The 16,494-nt window shown below is 44.9% G+C and overlaps 1 protein-coding gene across 2 annotated transcripts in view; it reads right to left on the reverse strand.

Moving 5' to 3' along the window:
- Nucleotides 1-16,494, reverse strand: part of PIK3CD (phosphatidylinositol-4,5-bisphosphate 3-kinase catalytic subunit delta) — a 59,231-nt gene that overhangs the window by 37,874 nt on the left and 4,863 nt on the right. Inside the window, exon 1 of one of the 2 annotated variants that reach the window (XM_056330548.1) lies at nucleotides 10,680-10,740. The exons of the other annotated variant lie outside the window; for it this stretch is intronic. The gene's annotated coding sequence lies outside the window, so the exon portion shown is untranslated. Of the gene's footprint in view, nucleotides 1-10,679; nucleotides 10,741-16,494 lie in introns of those variants that run through there. 2 annotated transcript variants of the gene reach the window in all.

The raw sequence follows: 16,494 nt of genomic DNA on the forward strand, positions 1-16,494 counted from the left end.
AGGGGAACAAAACTCAAAGGATCACAAGCACATTTACCAGCTTTACCCAGTATGGGTTGCATTAACCTGGGGGACCACAGGTACAGGAACAAGGACCTCACCAAGCAACCAGCTCTTTGCTACCCTGGGCTGACCACCTCCACACACTGCTAGCTTGTCACATCCCAATGCACACATCCTTAACCAACCCTGAAATAGGTGCTGGTTCTCTCCTATTCTTCATCTATGCACAGGCAATCTTCCCAGGAGGAGAATATTTCTCTGAAGAAAAATGTGGCAGTTACTTCATAGCTTGGAATTCGGGACAGCTGAGCGCAGAGTGGTTATAATATGAATTGTTTTTATTTCAAGAAAAAGGCCAGTTTGCTTGTTGATATTGCCACAAGACATTTCAGAGAAGAAAACCATGATAAAACCTCAGCACGTTTTTATCTTCATTTGATGAACATGCATTCAAACAAAAAACTCACTAAGCAAAACCTTTCCATGACCTGTACAGGAGCTGACAGTAAATTATTAGGGGGTGGGATTCAAGGACCCGAGCAGCCTGTTTGTTCAAAGAGCCTCTGAAATCACATCAATCCCAGGACCCCTGAACAACAGAGAGAAGGGAGAACGACACTCAGCTCTCTTGCTGAAAGCCAGAATGGTGTAATTTGGTGTCCTTGCCCAGAAAAAAAAAAAAGTTTTATTTGCATGACTACGCATTTAAATGAAGGATATTGCAGATCTGAAAGCAATGCATTCCTCCATGATTTCCCCATAAATGCTTGCAGAGGAAAAACAAGCAACAAGAACTGACCTGAGTTAGCTGCAGCAAGCAGCTGAGATTTCTATCTTGATCATCCACACCACCACAAGACTTCTAAAGGAGAAAAATCTCTGGAGGCAGTTCTCCTTTGGAGGTTATCAAAATGAACCAGGAGGCTTCGTTTGATACCTGCTTAGTTGTTTCTTCATCAGAATCTCAAAGTTACAGCTTCTGTCAGTGTCAAAATCTTGTGTTAAGGAAAAAGCAAGTTCTCTTAACTGTTGGGTGTTGCAAGCAGTACAACATCCCAGAGAATGAAGTGGAAGGTATTAATCAAATGCTAGATAGGAGGAGATGCTACTGACCCAGCTCTGCAACATATGTGAAGCTACAGCTGTGTAAGGGATACAGTTTGAGTTACTGACTGCAAAAACGTTAAGACAGAATGGTTTGGGGGACAAACACAAAACCAAAACACCACCAACAAAAATCCCCACCAAAATTACACACGCTGCTCCAAAAACCCAAGACAATGCTTTCAAGGACAGGACCTGGAGTAAATACTCATGTTCAACTCCTCGTACTGGCACTGATGCTGTGGCTTTTAATAAGGTGTCTCACCTGTTTCTCTGCATGCAAAATATACATAATATTACTTCCGTGTTTCACAGGGCATTTTGTAAAGCTCTGTTGTTGGTACAAATCATTTAAGGTCTTTAACTGGTGGTGCTACACAAGTTCAAAGCATCAATGTCTCAACACAAATTATTATTTACACCTTTAACACTTCAAAATATAATTGCATAGATACACACAGCATTTTCACACACACACAAGGAATGCCTTGCAAAACCTCACTTCTCTTGAAGATGTTTTCTTGATACAAAACCAAAGAATGTCAAACAAGTGCACAGAAGCTACATACTTTTTCTGACTATTGGTTCTTCATGAGGGACAAACAACTTTCCTCTTTTTCTTTTTTTTTAAATACCATTTCTTGGGAGTACTTCTTTTTGCACCAATTGAGTTATTTTAAAACCACAAACTTCCACTATGAGTTGTAACTGCCTGTTTAACTAAAACACGCTATTTAATCTTGAAATTACTCTTAGGGGATTCTGGATCCTTTTCTTTGCTGCCAGAAGAAAAGCAGCACCCAGTCTTCCCACACTCAGAAGTACAGCTCAAGCTCGCATGAACAAAAAACTAAAACTAGACATCAGTGATAAAGTCAGAGCACTTTAAAAAAAAAAGAAAAAAGGTCCTTCATCCAGTTTGGGAATTTTGGGGGCCCTTATTGTTTCCAGTAAGACCAGATCTTGCAAACTTTTGTGTGGGTGGCTGGCTGCACACTGAAGACAGGCATACACAGGTGCCTGCCTGCACCAAATACTGTGCACAGACTCACGATTTGTTATATTTGGGTGGGTTTTGTTTGTCAACTTTTAGTTGGTGCATAAAGTGCGTATTCCAAACTAAGCAACATTCATAACCCAAACAAATACACTCTCTGCATAAAAACCAGGATATACGTGTCATGTTACAAAATGAGGCACATGCCAGTGACAAATGCTTTAAGAATTTTTTAGCAGCCACCTGAAAAATCACTTAAGAGTCAGAAATTAGTAGCAAAGGCCATTGCATGAGTCATCAATGACAAGGAAAAAAGGAATGGGAAAGGATTTTTTTTTCTTTTTTCTAAAATGAGAGATTGCTTTGGCTGAAAGAAAATTATCATTTTTACTGTTACCAGAGCAAAATTTCCATTTGTGAACAGGGGAATTTCCACCTGAGACATACTGATGAAGAATCATTTACATAGCTGGAGGTAAAACTACAACTTTTACCCTGGGAACAGTGTTGAAGAAAAAACAAACTGTCTTTGGTAGCAGTAAAGTGCAAAATTTTTGTCCTCAAATTTTGGTCCAGAAATAGCAAATGTTTGTTTTCATTAGGTCTTTAAAAAAAGAAGACGTATTTCACAGAAGCTAACAGTCCAAATAGCCTAAACAGAACTAGGACTGGGAAACTGTACCAGACAACTATTAGCTACATTAAGCGCTTACACTACAAGGGTCAGCGTGCCTTTCAAAACAAAATAAAAGCTTCATCATTTATTATTACAGTATCATCATTTAAAACGTGGCAGCAGCCAGGATTTGAGCGAGATTGGGTGCCCCCCCTCACATCAGTGGGATGCACTTAAGCAGAGAAATTTGCTGCCTCAAAGGATTTTTGCAGGTCTTGCCTTGCATGCTACAAACTCGCTGCTGTCTTAGAACAGTTAACGTTGAGCACTGGATCACTTAAGAGATTAGCGAGCTATTCCCCCCCCCTTTATTGCTGGCTTGTTCTGCTGTCCCCACAAAAAGGGGAAAAACAAAGAGTACCACAAACTAGCAAAGTCTTTAAAATCAGTCTCCTAAAAACAGAGAGGTAGGGGACTCTGATGGGGTCAAGCCTTCAGGAAAATTCTCCACCAGCCTAAAACCAAAATCATCCGCCCCAGCATGGAGATCAGCACCAAGTCACAGCCCAAGCAGTAATTCCAGCCAGTCCTTGGGACGGGTCCCCTGGCACACTTCTTGGTCAGAAATTGCTGCTTGGCACTAGGCTGGCATCCAGTAGCCTGATAACGTTTTAATATGACAGTATGAATGGGCATCTCCAGCAAAGCCTAGGTATTTTGCAGGCTGAGCTGGAAGCGGACACGCTCCTCACATAACATCCCTAGGGATAAGCCCTCTTCCTATTAGAATAGTTACATCTGGCATTCCTACAGCAGACAGCAATCAACATGCTGCCACGCTGGGTGTAGAAGTGCTGCCTGTGAGCACATGCGTGACACATCACATGCACATACAAAATAAGAGGGGAACTACATGGAAAACAGCAAAGCAAGACACACAGAAGGTGCATTTAAGACAGGCACTGTATCTAGGCTATTGACAGAAACCCCAGCTCACTCCCACATGTGTATCTTGCATCACAACCCTTTGGGTAATCTGGAATTTTTATCATTAATAGTTGCAGAGTTTGCTGCTTTTCTCTGGGACGTGAGAAACAAAAAAAGGCACATTGTTCTGTGAAAATTGTACGTCATTATGATTTGCAGACTGGGTTTTGCACATGCAAGACATGCCGCTTCTTTCTGAGCATGCGCTGTCCAGGTCCTCTTCCCAGCAGCTGTCTTGCAAAGCCAAAGCACTGCACTCCTTGGCAACTCACCTTCCCTCAACACATGAAAAAGTGAAACAGCCGTATTTATTTATTTATTTAAAATCTTTTTCCTTCAAGCTTCCAGGAAGACCTTGCCGCTCATTTGTCAGGGCTTACTTCAAGGAAAACACTTGAATACTTGAAAACTGGTAGGGGGTGTGTGTGTGTGTGTCCCCCGCCATTTAACTGGTGCTTTTGCCGAGCCTAGCATGTTCAGTCATCTGCTCCTGAACAGATAATAAAACTGTCCACATTGGTAAACAACACTGAATATTAATTCAATTATTAAATCAATTGAACAATAGCAGTTTCTAAGTGCAGACGGTCTTAATTGCTTACTAGAAGAGTTTGCAGTCTATCTTCATATTTGTACATTTTACAGTCCTGAGTAATGAGGCTTCACCTAAGTGATTCTTCCATTTTAGCAGAAGGCCAGCAACATAACACAAGTTACCCCAGCTTACCCACCTCTGCATATACATCTGCTCAGTCACTTGCTTGGAAAATTGTAAAGATCTTAGCCTGGGTTTGATGCAACGTTATTTCCACTAGGTCCTCAACAGCTACCACAAGCACACAGCAACTCACACCCCCATCTGTTTTAAACGGAAAAAATTTCAGCCTTATCCAGACTGCCTGGAAGTCCCTTTTCTAAATTGTTGCTGCTGTAAGCCTGTTCTGCACCATCACAAAGACCTTAAGTCTGGCTTTACCCTGACACTAAGAGGAACAAATCACCCAACAAAAGCAGCCATAAAGCACCTGCGGTGCTGGCAGGGGCTCAGCAAGATGACAACTTTGTGCTGGATCTCCTATTTCCCTGTTACCTGCAACAGGGAAACACTCAAACTCTCATTTCCTTCCTCCTACCTACTTTCCGTTTAGTGTTTTGAGTGGCTGGTGTAAATTGGCTCCAGTCAGGAGCCGGAGTTTCAATTTTCTCTTTTTCTGAAGGTCACAGATAGAAAGACACAGAGCAAAGTCTCCTGGATAAAAATGACAAAATGACAGGCGTTAAGGAGAGGACAGTAACAGACACACAGAGTTAACAGAGCTCCCAGGCATCAAGAGCCATGACGCTTGGATGCCTACAGGAAGATACGAGCTGCACACCACTATCAAGAAGGAGGTGAATTGTGCCACAGAGTTCACATGCAACTTTGGCAAGGTGATGCTTTCATAATTAGGCTGGGAAATTTAATGGAAAAATTTAGTGAAGTCTGTGTGGCTTCTCTCCACAAGCACCAGCTTCACAGGTATGTGTTATTATATACAGCACAGTCATATTGCCAAAGTACTTTGCAAAGCCACACTGCTTTGTGTGACTGAGAATGAAATGATCTGGAGTCCCCACTGGAGATACCAAGCAACATGGAAACCACCTGAAAACATTGACCAAATACAGCCATTTGCTAGAGTACCACAAGAGGGGGTGTAGCTTGTTTCCAATGACCTGACCATAAAGCCTTACTTCTATAAAGTTCTGGAAGAATTTGCAACAAGCAAAAAGGCACCAGAAAAGGGAACCATTCCATTTACGTTACTGTCAGTAAAGCATCTCTCTTTACCATCCCATTTCAGACTGCTACATTCTCAGCCAAAGAGCAGCTCTTGTGATGGGGAACAGTGGGAAATCTTACTTGTTTTACTCTGAGAGGTCAGAGATGCCAGGTCTTGAGGTTGATGTTTTGCTGGGAAGTACTGGCTTCATTGCTGTCCAAAAAGCTTATGGGCACTGAACTGCCTGTAGCACAAAGAGTGTCCTGCTTTGCAAGCTGGGCAATCCCAGCATTGTCACTCCAGTGAAGATGCACACAGCCTGCAAAACTGCAAACTGTAGCAGCACCCGTCTTGGGCTATGCAGGCTGGAGAAGTGGTGGGCGAAAGTAAAACATGACTGACAATGCCTCTTGTTGTGGTTATCTACTTGCTAGATGTGTGGCTTGCTAGTCAGTCAAATGCCCAACAGGTTAACAAGCCTGCAGACCTATGGCATGGCACCCCCATGAACCCCTAACAGCAGCATTTCCTGCTTGCTTTGGTTGCAACCACCCACCTGCTCATCTGTCAGGTTCCTTCAGGACGCTGTGGGGAGCCAAGATGCTCCCTCAACTCTCTAAAGAAAATGTTGCAAAGAAAAGGGGCCTTTAAAGATATTCCCTCCCTACCTCCTAAATCCCCCAACAAAACCAAATATACCTAGCCACTACAATGGGATTCCTTCTGTGCCAAAAGCAAAAGAAATTCACGAGCCCTTTGACACTAAAAATATATCCTTCCTCCTCCTCAGACTTCTCCTTTTACAGAAGCATTTCTCTTTCTGTGCCACTTCCCAGCCTGTCACACTTGTCTCTTTTTACTAGCTTCCACCCCGGAGGCAAATGCCCTCTCAAAACACATTGCTCCTGATGATGCCATATGGGCTTTTAATGTCATGCCATTACAACCTGAGCCACAGCACCCACTTACAGACCGTTCAGTGCTACAAAAGGTCATGCCCTGACTATTCCTCCATGCACATTATTTATTTACCATTCTTCTCTTCCTTCAGTGCTTTATTGATTGGTGCTGCTGACTCCCATGCACTCTGCTTGTGTATCCCCTGCATTTGAAGGTCATATGCAGCAGGGGGGGAAATGGAGGCTAGCACTTTCTGTTCCTGAAACACCAGTCTTTTTTTTCCCCTGTGGTCATACAAATATCCACATAGCAAACTTTAAGATTGGAGTAGCTCCCTCAGATTAGCAAATGACAAAAAACCAACCAACCCCCCCCCAAACCACACCTGATCTTTTTTCACTGCTGAATCAGAACCAGCAAAAGCCCACAGAGATTTGAAATGTGTTTTACCAAGAGGAGAGATGCACAAGTACATGCACCTGATCTCACTCACCAGAATAGCTGAGCTCTCATGCCCCATTGCTCCTGTCGCTACTGAACCTTTGTCTTCCCTCATCTCAACTAACAGACACCCCAGCATGTTTGGTGGTAACAGATTACTTGGCACTGCGAATTACTCCATCCAGAGCATCACAGCATTTTCCCTGCTCCCCTCTTCCTGAGCCTCTTTTGTGGGGTCCAGCTGACCAAAGGAGGGAAGGCAGCTGAACATCTACTCCATTTACAAATGACAAAAAATGGCATGGGAAATCCTGCTATACTGCAAAACAGTAGAGATGAGGACACCTGACAAATTTGCACAGGAGAGAACTCACAAAGTCTTCCCCTGCAGTCACTTTAGATAGCAAAATGATCAGCCATGGGACAATCAGATCTTGATGAATTTTTTATCACCTTCTTGATGAGCTAGAAACACTGATCATCGACAGATGGTTGTGCCTGCTACCTTGGCTGTACTTTGGAGACCTTGTAGCTACAAGCTGGCAGGGTAAACACCTGTCCAGGAAGTTCTGCCCACATGTGAATTAGCAAAGACTGAATAAGCCCAGTAAAAAATGCTCCCACCATCTGGGTCCAAGGCAAAGTGATCTTCCTCCATGCTGGCAGCATCAGCAGAAGACACTGCAAGTGACTTGTCCATCAGTACTCCCCACGTACTCCCCTGGGATCAGTCTTATAGCAGAAAATTAAAATCAGTCCCACTGCTTCTCTTATGTTGCAAAAAAATAGAGGAAGAGGCCATAAATAAAATAAAAAAAAAAAACCAGCAGCATAACTGATTCTGAAAACAATGTTTTTGTCTGCTCTGAATGAGAAGTCAGCAGCTCTGATTGCATGTGTGCAAATTCCCCCAAAGTTTCCCTGAAACTTTCCATTACAGAGAGGCAACTGAGCTTTAGTGAAGACAGCCATTAAGTTTATGCCAATACTTGTTTATTTACTTCAACTAAGATACCTGCTAGCTCTTATCATGGGTGACTGAATCACCCTCTACCTATATACGTGTAGCTGACTGTCCCTGAAGGAAAGGAGCGCATCAGCAGTTCTACAGATTGCAAGTGCTCAGAAGACATCTGGCTGTAACGGGGCTTCTCCTGCAGTGCTTTACTCCTCTGTTTAGCTGGTTGCCTTACGTGAAGAAAAATGTTCTGGTGGGAGGACTGGGAACTGCCAACAGACAGGCTGTTTCCTTAAATATACAGGACAGCTGTAGCTTTTACACTACCCATGCACATCACGCAGGTAATGTAAAAAAATCTGCTTAGGTAATATAGAAAAAGACCTCTGCAAGAGACTGCATAGCACCATGTGAGAAACCAGTCAGATGCAGCTCTCCAGGAGGAGAGCGCATCTGCTAAGTTCTAGACAGAGGTGCCTGGGAGACTTGTTGTGGGAAACAAATCCAGGAGGATAACAATGCTAGGAATTAATCTGGAAGACATGAACGGGCATCACCAAGAAATCACTACTGACAAATTTACATTCAGCACGCAGTAGAGACTGTTAAATCTACATCCTTGTATCACAGCAGACAGCTCTGCCCACAGATCAGCAGCCATAGCATTACCGTGCAAAAATCATCCATATGCTTGCTGGTGGCTCTGGAGGGAACTGTAAAATGAAAGAGAAAATTGAATCCTAATGGAAGCCTGTTCCTGTCACTTGGGAACCTGAACTAACCAGCATTCTGGCCAGTTCCTTTACAGCCCGGGTAGCAATTTGAATATGGAAAAGCCAGGCAATCCTTCTCAACAAACACCTGCACAAGCTATTCTTGCCTCTCCTTGTATCACTGGGTCATATCTGGTACCATTGGTAACATCTGTTGAAAAGCCAGGAAAATGGCATGTAATCTGAAGGACCCCTTCAGTGGAAGCCAAGGGTGGGCAACTTCAACAAGGCGGCATCCCCTCAGGCCTTGCCCTGCTCTAACATGCACACAAAGCTCATACGCTAATTTTTCCATCTCTCTACCCAGCTACTGATTAACAGAGTGTCTCACCCAATTCCCTTTCCTTTTCTGTCTCAAGTGAAGACCTATCTTTTCATGCTTTGGCAGCTGTTTTTCTCCTCTTCCCTACCCACTTGCCTACTGTTGTCTTGCTAATTATTTTTTTACAAGGCTCAATAATTGATGCAATCTTTCCCATTTTTCATCTCTTTCCTATGGCACTGTCTGGCAAGCAAAGAACTCACAAGCAGCTGTGCTCAGCTGACTTCCCATCCACCTCCTCGGGAGAGAAACCATTGCCAGAACAAGACTTTGCAACCTAAACCTCAATTTACCTTTCTCTGGACTCTGCAACTGTTACCCAGAGGAGCAGCTTTTGAAACCACTTAGTGACATGCTAGCAAACCAAGGCTATCATCAATAAAACCAGCATCTCAGAAACACCCATTTATCTCATGTTTTGAACAGTTACCTGTAGTCATCTAGCTCCATTCCTCAAAAATGTTTGCTTCTAGAGAATTTATCTTCAACTCACTGGCAGACAAAGCAGCACTACAGTGATCTCAGATTAGAAATAGCCTCCCATTCCGCCACAATCATACTGACTAGAGCACAGGACTCCTTGTGTCTCTCTCTAGAGCACGTGGTGTTGAACAAGAGCACAGATTGAATACTAAAGTGAACAGGATACTGGTCCCATATGGTAGAGAAACTCCCTCAACCCTACAAGTTATTCATCTACCAAAGATGAATTCTGGGTTTAACGAGAGTAGAGACTCACTCATGTTAAGTGTGTAGGAGACTGGAAAAAATGTTTCCAAACATTGTTTACAAGTCCTGTTCTGGAGAGGACTCTGCTACAGGTTTGACTCCCGCAGGACACCTGATGGTGCAGCTCCCTCATCCTGACGCTATCCTAGAAATCACTTTCTTCATATTTTGCCTTTTACTGATGATCAAACTGACCATTTCCTCCTCTCAAAACAGAGGGGAGAAAACATAGCAGTAAATACAGGAATTACACCGACAGCAGAGTTCCCATGCAGCTTCTTTTTGTTTTGTTTTGGTTTTCCAAACACTGTCATGCATCTGAAAAACAGAAGAATTACCAGTTCTTTGCAAACCGTTAGCAATTGCTGTCTGGCTTGCAGTTTGGGAATCCCTTCTCTGAGCAGTTCACTATTGTCCAGCCTTGGTACAAGCTGCCAGCTGCCCCAGGTCACAGGAAAGTAGGGCAACTCATAGCTGTTGCACTTCGAACTAGATGCTTGCTTATTTCACACACTCAGAAAACCTGGACTGCATGGTTTTTGAAGCATAAAAACCCAAATTCTGCAGGAATCCACACCAGTGGCTCATTTTTCAGCATTACTCTGACACTGACTAAATCTGACTGATTATCACAAATGCCTAAGTTGCCTAAGTACAGGCCAAATTCTAGTTTTGCCCATTTAAGAGCTGCTGAGGAAGACAACTGCCAAAGAGGAGAAGCAACAAATAGTTCTGCTGCAATTGCGCAGCACTGGGCAATGCATTTCTGAGGAGCACATGCATGCCACTTCCTCAGAGAGCCACTTCTGTGGCACACATGACAGAATCACACCATGAAAAATACACCAGCACGTCGTGACTTTTCCAGAGCCTGCACCCAGACCTTTTGCAAGTGTTGCCAGAGGCTTCCAGTCTACTAACCTCCACCCCCTGTCCTGCTTGCAGCTTGTTGTTTCAAAGAGCAGTGGTGTGAAAAAACAGGAAGCCATGCAGAGGAGAGAGAGAATACAGATTGAGGCACGAAACTGCAGCAGCAACAGCTCCCCCAGCGCACACCCCACCCCCTCTTCCCTTCCACCCCCTTACCACAGGCCACCATCTCGGCGAGAAACGTTGTACTTGCTCTTGACGGGAAGCTGGTTACGGAGCGTGGCCAGAGAGCCACTGAGGGAGGGGAAACCCAGCAGCGCGAAGGGAAACACATCCCACTAGCCTCCGTGGGTCTCAGGGGCGGGGAGAGGTAGGCATGCAGTTGGTGTTAAGGGAGCTGGACTAAACCCACAGGTATCAGAGCTTCCTGGAGTGCCTGCTACACTTGACTATCAACCTGAGTCCTAGCATGCGCTGTCCGCTCCTGAGCGGTAGAAAAGGCAGGACCAAGTGCAAAGAACTCCCGTTACCGCAGTCTTCTTCAGGAGGCTGTGCTGACAGGGACACTGGGTGGGATTGCTAACCGTGCAGCACCCTGCATCTTGCGACCAGGTTCTGGAAATGCTGCAGGAGCAAGGCTGGCAAAGGGCCTGTTCCAGGTGTGCATGGGGTCTGCAGCCTCAAGCCACACTCGGAGAGATGCCAAACTGACTGCAGCCAGCAACTGGCCTCCAATACAGAGAATAATGACCAAAAGACTTTGGGGAGGGGAGAGCAGACCGGGGGGGTGGGGGTTGCAGCACACGCGGGGGAGTGGGAGGTCCCCTCCAGATGCTGCATGAAGCATCATCTCCCATACATCCTCCTCTCAGAGCTCCCTTGTTGCTCTCACTAGGAACTGGGACTGCTCCTTGCCTCCCCTTCTCTTCTCCTGTGTTACCACTTGTCCCTTGCTAAGGCAGCTTGCCTTTCCACCACGTCAGCCACCACTCTGAGCACACAAGGTTCAAGAAGCTTAATAGATTTTGCTGTAATTCATGTAGGCTAGAGGTGGATTTTTGAAGGGAGACACAAAGCTGAATTGTTGCCCATTTGTCCTTTTTGCAACAGGCCACTCACAGCTATAAGCTTGCTTTTTAAAGCACTGCTTTCTTTGTATCTTGGATAGGGTATTCTTGGTCCCTCGTGCACAGGAAAAGTCCTACTGCTAGACTAGCTTGGAGAGATAACACAAGACTAATTCCTGCTCTGAAGGTCCCAGGGCCATGGAGTAAAGGAAACTGGTCAAAACAGACACTCCTCCACAGACGGCTCTTTTTTACACCCATTTTACACTCTAAACTTCAAGGAAAAGTATGTAACCCCTTTATCCTCAAGAGTTCAGATTTGCAGCTTCAAATATCCAAGGACCATTCTACAAGCTATTTGACTTTCATCTATGACCTGCTGCACTTGAACAGCTCTTAGCACCATTTCTATGCCCATGTATGTAACCTGCTTAGGGAATAAGGATTCTGAGTCGCATCTATCTGTTGAAGAGGGACAGCGCATCAGCTCGTCCACGGCTCCCAGTGTTCGCAGCTCTCCCAGCTCACCCTCTGTTGGCAAATTCTGACAGAAAGGTTCCTATTCTTCAGGAGTCTGCATTGCTCTCACTCTTATCTTTTCAGTCTTCCACAGAAGGCTGAGAGATTAAAAGGGTGGAGATGAAGAAAAAACAGTTAGGCACAAAAACACAAGTAGGGGATGGAATGGCCAAGCACTGACAAACAGGCCAACACCCTGGCTTCCATTTCATATAAAGTATTTCTGACTTTATCCCTGCATAGACATCACCATGTCTATGTTTATGTCAGTGAACTAACTGGATAAAACAAAAGGAAGAGAACAATGTCACAGGAATCCTGGTGATGCTGAGAGCAAGGGAAAAAAGCCAAACACAAAACGCAGCTTGGCCAGTGCTTCTGGAGACCAGTACTCAAAATTTAAAGCGAATGCAGGTGGGATAAGCACACACAACCCAAGCCATAGTGGGTAACAGGTCACAATATGAAGCCATAAAATGACCTAGCACATCCCATAGTGAGTGACGGCTCAGGATCAGTTATAGGCCTTAACTCGTTAAGATGTCAGCACAGCCTCTCCCTACACTGTACATAGCTTGGATTTTGTCAATCAAAAGCCTTTTGCACCTGTACTAATTCAGCACTGTGCACAGGCAAATTGTCCTTCTTTTCTACTGTTAATAAGACACAAAACAATTTTTTAAATTGCTAAAACCTAAAAGAGAAGGAGTGAAGACACATGTGAGGCAACTCAGCGGAAAAGAATTAAACAGTCTGGTATCTACCGGTGGGAAGAGGGAATGCAATATTTCCTCAGTCATTTTCAAAGCCTCTGCATTGCTTGCAAAGGGACACCCTGTGCTGTTGTTTATTTATAAAACCTATAAGAATGTTGACCCAAGGCTATAACTTGAAGAAAAATAAACAGAGGACAAGTTTTCCAAATGCAGTCACAAACCCAAGAGAAAGAGGCTTACCAGTTAAGACCCTCTGCTGTTAGAGGCATGCAAAACACAGGAGAAGCCCCAGTACTTCTGAGCCGCTAAAAAGCCGTGCAAAACATGAACAATCCCCCTGGCTTAAATGCAACCAACACTACAGTCCTCTGTTCCAGGCACAGAAGTAAGGGGGGGGGGTGTGTGTACGTGTGAGGGAGCCTGAATGGGACCAGGGGCATTCCCAGTGCCTCCCTTTGTTGGCAAACCTAGTCTTCCTAGGCCCTTAGGGGTTTTGTTTTGTCTTTTTGACTAACTGATGAAGAGAGATGCTCCTACAAGCAGTGATTCAGAGCAAGGCCTTCATCTAAATGCTCTGAATCATTCTTTGGAAGAGATCATCTTTGCTGATAATTGAAGGAACCTCTGGGCTACCAGAGATTATTAACTCTTCTGTGGCATTCACATCAAGACATCCACATAAGACCTAACTATTTGCTATTGGGACTGTAGCTCGTTATCCAGACCTGCTCAAAAAGTGGGCAAGGCAGGTGCAATAAGGAGAATAATCACAGAATCGTTTAGGTTGGGAAAGGCCTCTAAGATCATCGAGTCCAACCATGAACCCGGCACTGCCAAGCCCACCACTAAACCACATCCCTAAGCGCCACTTCTACACGGATTTTACATAACTCCAGGGATGGTGACTCCAAGCCTCTTCCAATGCTTGACGCCACCCTTTTGGTGAAGAATTTTTTACTAACATCCAACCTAAACCTCCCCTGGCATAGTTTGAGGCCGCTTCCTCTTGTCCTATCGCTTGTTATTTGGCAGCAGAGACCGACCCCCACCTCGCTACCACCTCCTCTCAGGGAGCTGTAGAGAGCGATAAGGTCCCCCCTGAGCCCCCTCCTCTCCAGGCTGTACACCCCCAGCTCCCTCAGCTGCTCCTTATCAGACCAATGCCCAAACCCTTCCCCAGCCCCGCTGCCCTTCTCTGGACATGCTCCAGCACCCAACGCCCCTCTTGTAGTGAGGGGCCAAAACCTGAACAAAGGTTTCAAGGCACAGCCTAAAAGGAGGAGGCAGAACACAGCCCCTTACAACATGGCCTGCAATCCAAATGCCTGGACCACAGAGAGTTCAGCCATGTGCATCTCTACTACTCTTACAATGAATAAAATAAACTCCACCTACATCTGACTGGGCCTGCCCATAGGCCCCATCCCCTTAACACAAATTAACCAAGCCCAGCATGATGTGGGATCCTGCTGGCAGGTGGCAAGGAGGGAGAAACCACTGCCAGTAAAAACTGCAGTTGAACTCATACTGTCATCTCCGTTTGCAGACTTCTAGAATCTCCCTTCAGCACTGCTACAACATGTATTTGTTGTTCCACTTTCCAGAGGGGATGGAGATGCAGAGGCCTCTTGCCACAGCCCTGTCTCAGCCCCACCGGGGGCGGTCCCCGAGGCACGGACGCCGGTGCCAACACACCACCTACCGGCAATCGCAACGGGCCGCAGCACAACCACCCAAGTGCCGGCACAGAAACCACTCTTACCAATTTACACAGGCTGCTAAAGGTAATAACCCATCAAACCACTGGAGAGAGAGAAGACAAAGCTCTTTACCCTTCCATGCGTCCTCAAAAGCTTGATACGCCTGTATATTGTTTTAAGAGAGATAAAAAACCAAGAGATGAACCAATGTAACGTTCCTGCATCTGTAATTACCTCAAATAATTTGACAAGATTATTAGTATTTCTTGATGCGCAGAACTCCTGTGCCCATTTATTCGCATGGTTCATCTTAAAATAGGATTTTTGATATATTGTATTCTGTTTCAGAGTATCTACTGCCTAAGAGACATTCAGCATTTCATGCGTCATCTACAACTTTTTATCCATTGCAAAAAGGCACTAGCACGCTACTGAATTTAGTTTTGCCTGCCTTACGATCCCACAGCACAGCTCCTTGCAACCAAAGTCTCACAGATACAATGAGACTTATAGCAGCTGTACCCTGATAGTTTAATGAACATCGTTTGTTTCTCTGTAAAGTTTCAGAGTCAACTGGTATATGTAGCCACGTACATTTCACACTGGACAGGGATAGTATTTTCTTTACTGCAGCACTGCCACTATCACTTCAGAACTTTGCCACACAATCCCAAGAAATCTGTCTCTTCAAAATGTGGTGCTCAAAGATCAGGAAATAAAAATTTATCTTAGGACTTGGAAGTCTGGTTTCTAATACACAGTACTGCCTTTCCGGATTTAGCCCCATCCATATCCATTTCCTGTTCTTCAGAAACCCAACGTATAAACAGAGCTCTTGCTATATGTTTGTAATTACACAGATCTTGAAATGGTATCTCTGTTGTCTCTACCGCAGCTGTTGAATAAAACAGAGGCTTATCCACTGACCACAATTTCCTTTTCTAGAGAGCAAACATTTCTGGGATAGAAATGACAGGGGCCTGAATGCTGTAGCTGTGAAGACTATTACACACAGAAGTCTTCTGGTAAACTACAGTTGTAATTAAACACATCCACAAGTTAAAAAACAGAACTGCTGCAGGAAATCCTGAAAATAAGGGGAAAAAAACCCCCTAAAAACCCCAAAGCACACCCCCAAACGCTGAGAACACCTCCCTCCCCCAACTCCTTTAAAAGCCAAAGTTAATTGGAAGATCATTTACTCAGAGAATTGCACACAGAAGTGAAGGATAAGACAGTCTTTGAAGGACTTCACATATATACAATAGACCTAAATCAGCTACTAAATCAGCAAAGACAGGGGATTAATAATTAAATTAGCAGTTCCCAAATTTAAGTGCAACTGTAGAAGTTCAAACCAAGACACTTTAAAATACTTGATATTCAAAAATCTTGAGAGCATCGTATGTCTGGGGCCCAAATTCACTAGTTAGTTTTGAAAACCTTGGACCAGACGTAGCTAATAATTTCCACTGTGCTCATCACCTCTTGTGTGAGAATTGATGCTTCAGACACTAGACTCACAGTGTCATCTGAAAGTTAAAACAGGAAATAACAACCCCCAAAAGCCACAAAACCCAACAATAAAGTCCACTTTTGAGTACGGCATGTCTATTTCTTGTTACGTGCAGGATTACACGAGCTGGACAACACATGCGATAAGCGCTTATTTAGTTGTAAACTGCGATAAACGGTAGCGGATATAAATCACTCTCTTGTTCCACCTGTCTCAGTGGGGTCTTGGCCTGGGACGGGGCCTGCAGCCCCCCCGCCCCAGCCTTGCAAGGCCTGCGCCGCCCAGCGCCTTGTCAGACACCCGTACACTTTGCCTCAGCCTGTAAAACTCGCTGTGCGCTCCTCATAACCCCGTATGTTCAAGGGAATAACCGGGCAGGAGCGATCTTCGCTTAAAGGCACACAGCAGCACCTCACCCCCGCGCTTGGTGGGAGCGTGTCCCAGACTGCGCCCGCGGCCAGGATGCAGAGGCCCCTCATGCCCTCACGGCACCCACGGCCAGGACGCAGAGCC

This window comes from Falco biarmicus, chromosome 3 (assembly GCF_023638135.1).
Source record: "Falco biarmicus isolate bFalBia1 chromosome 3, bFalBia1.pri, whole genome shotgun sequence".
Classification (NCBI taxonomy): domain Eukaryota; kingdom Metazoa; phylum Chordata; class Aves; order Falconiformes; family Falconidae; genus Falco; species Falco biarmicus.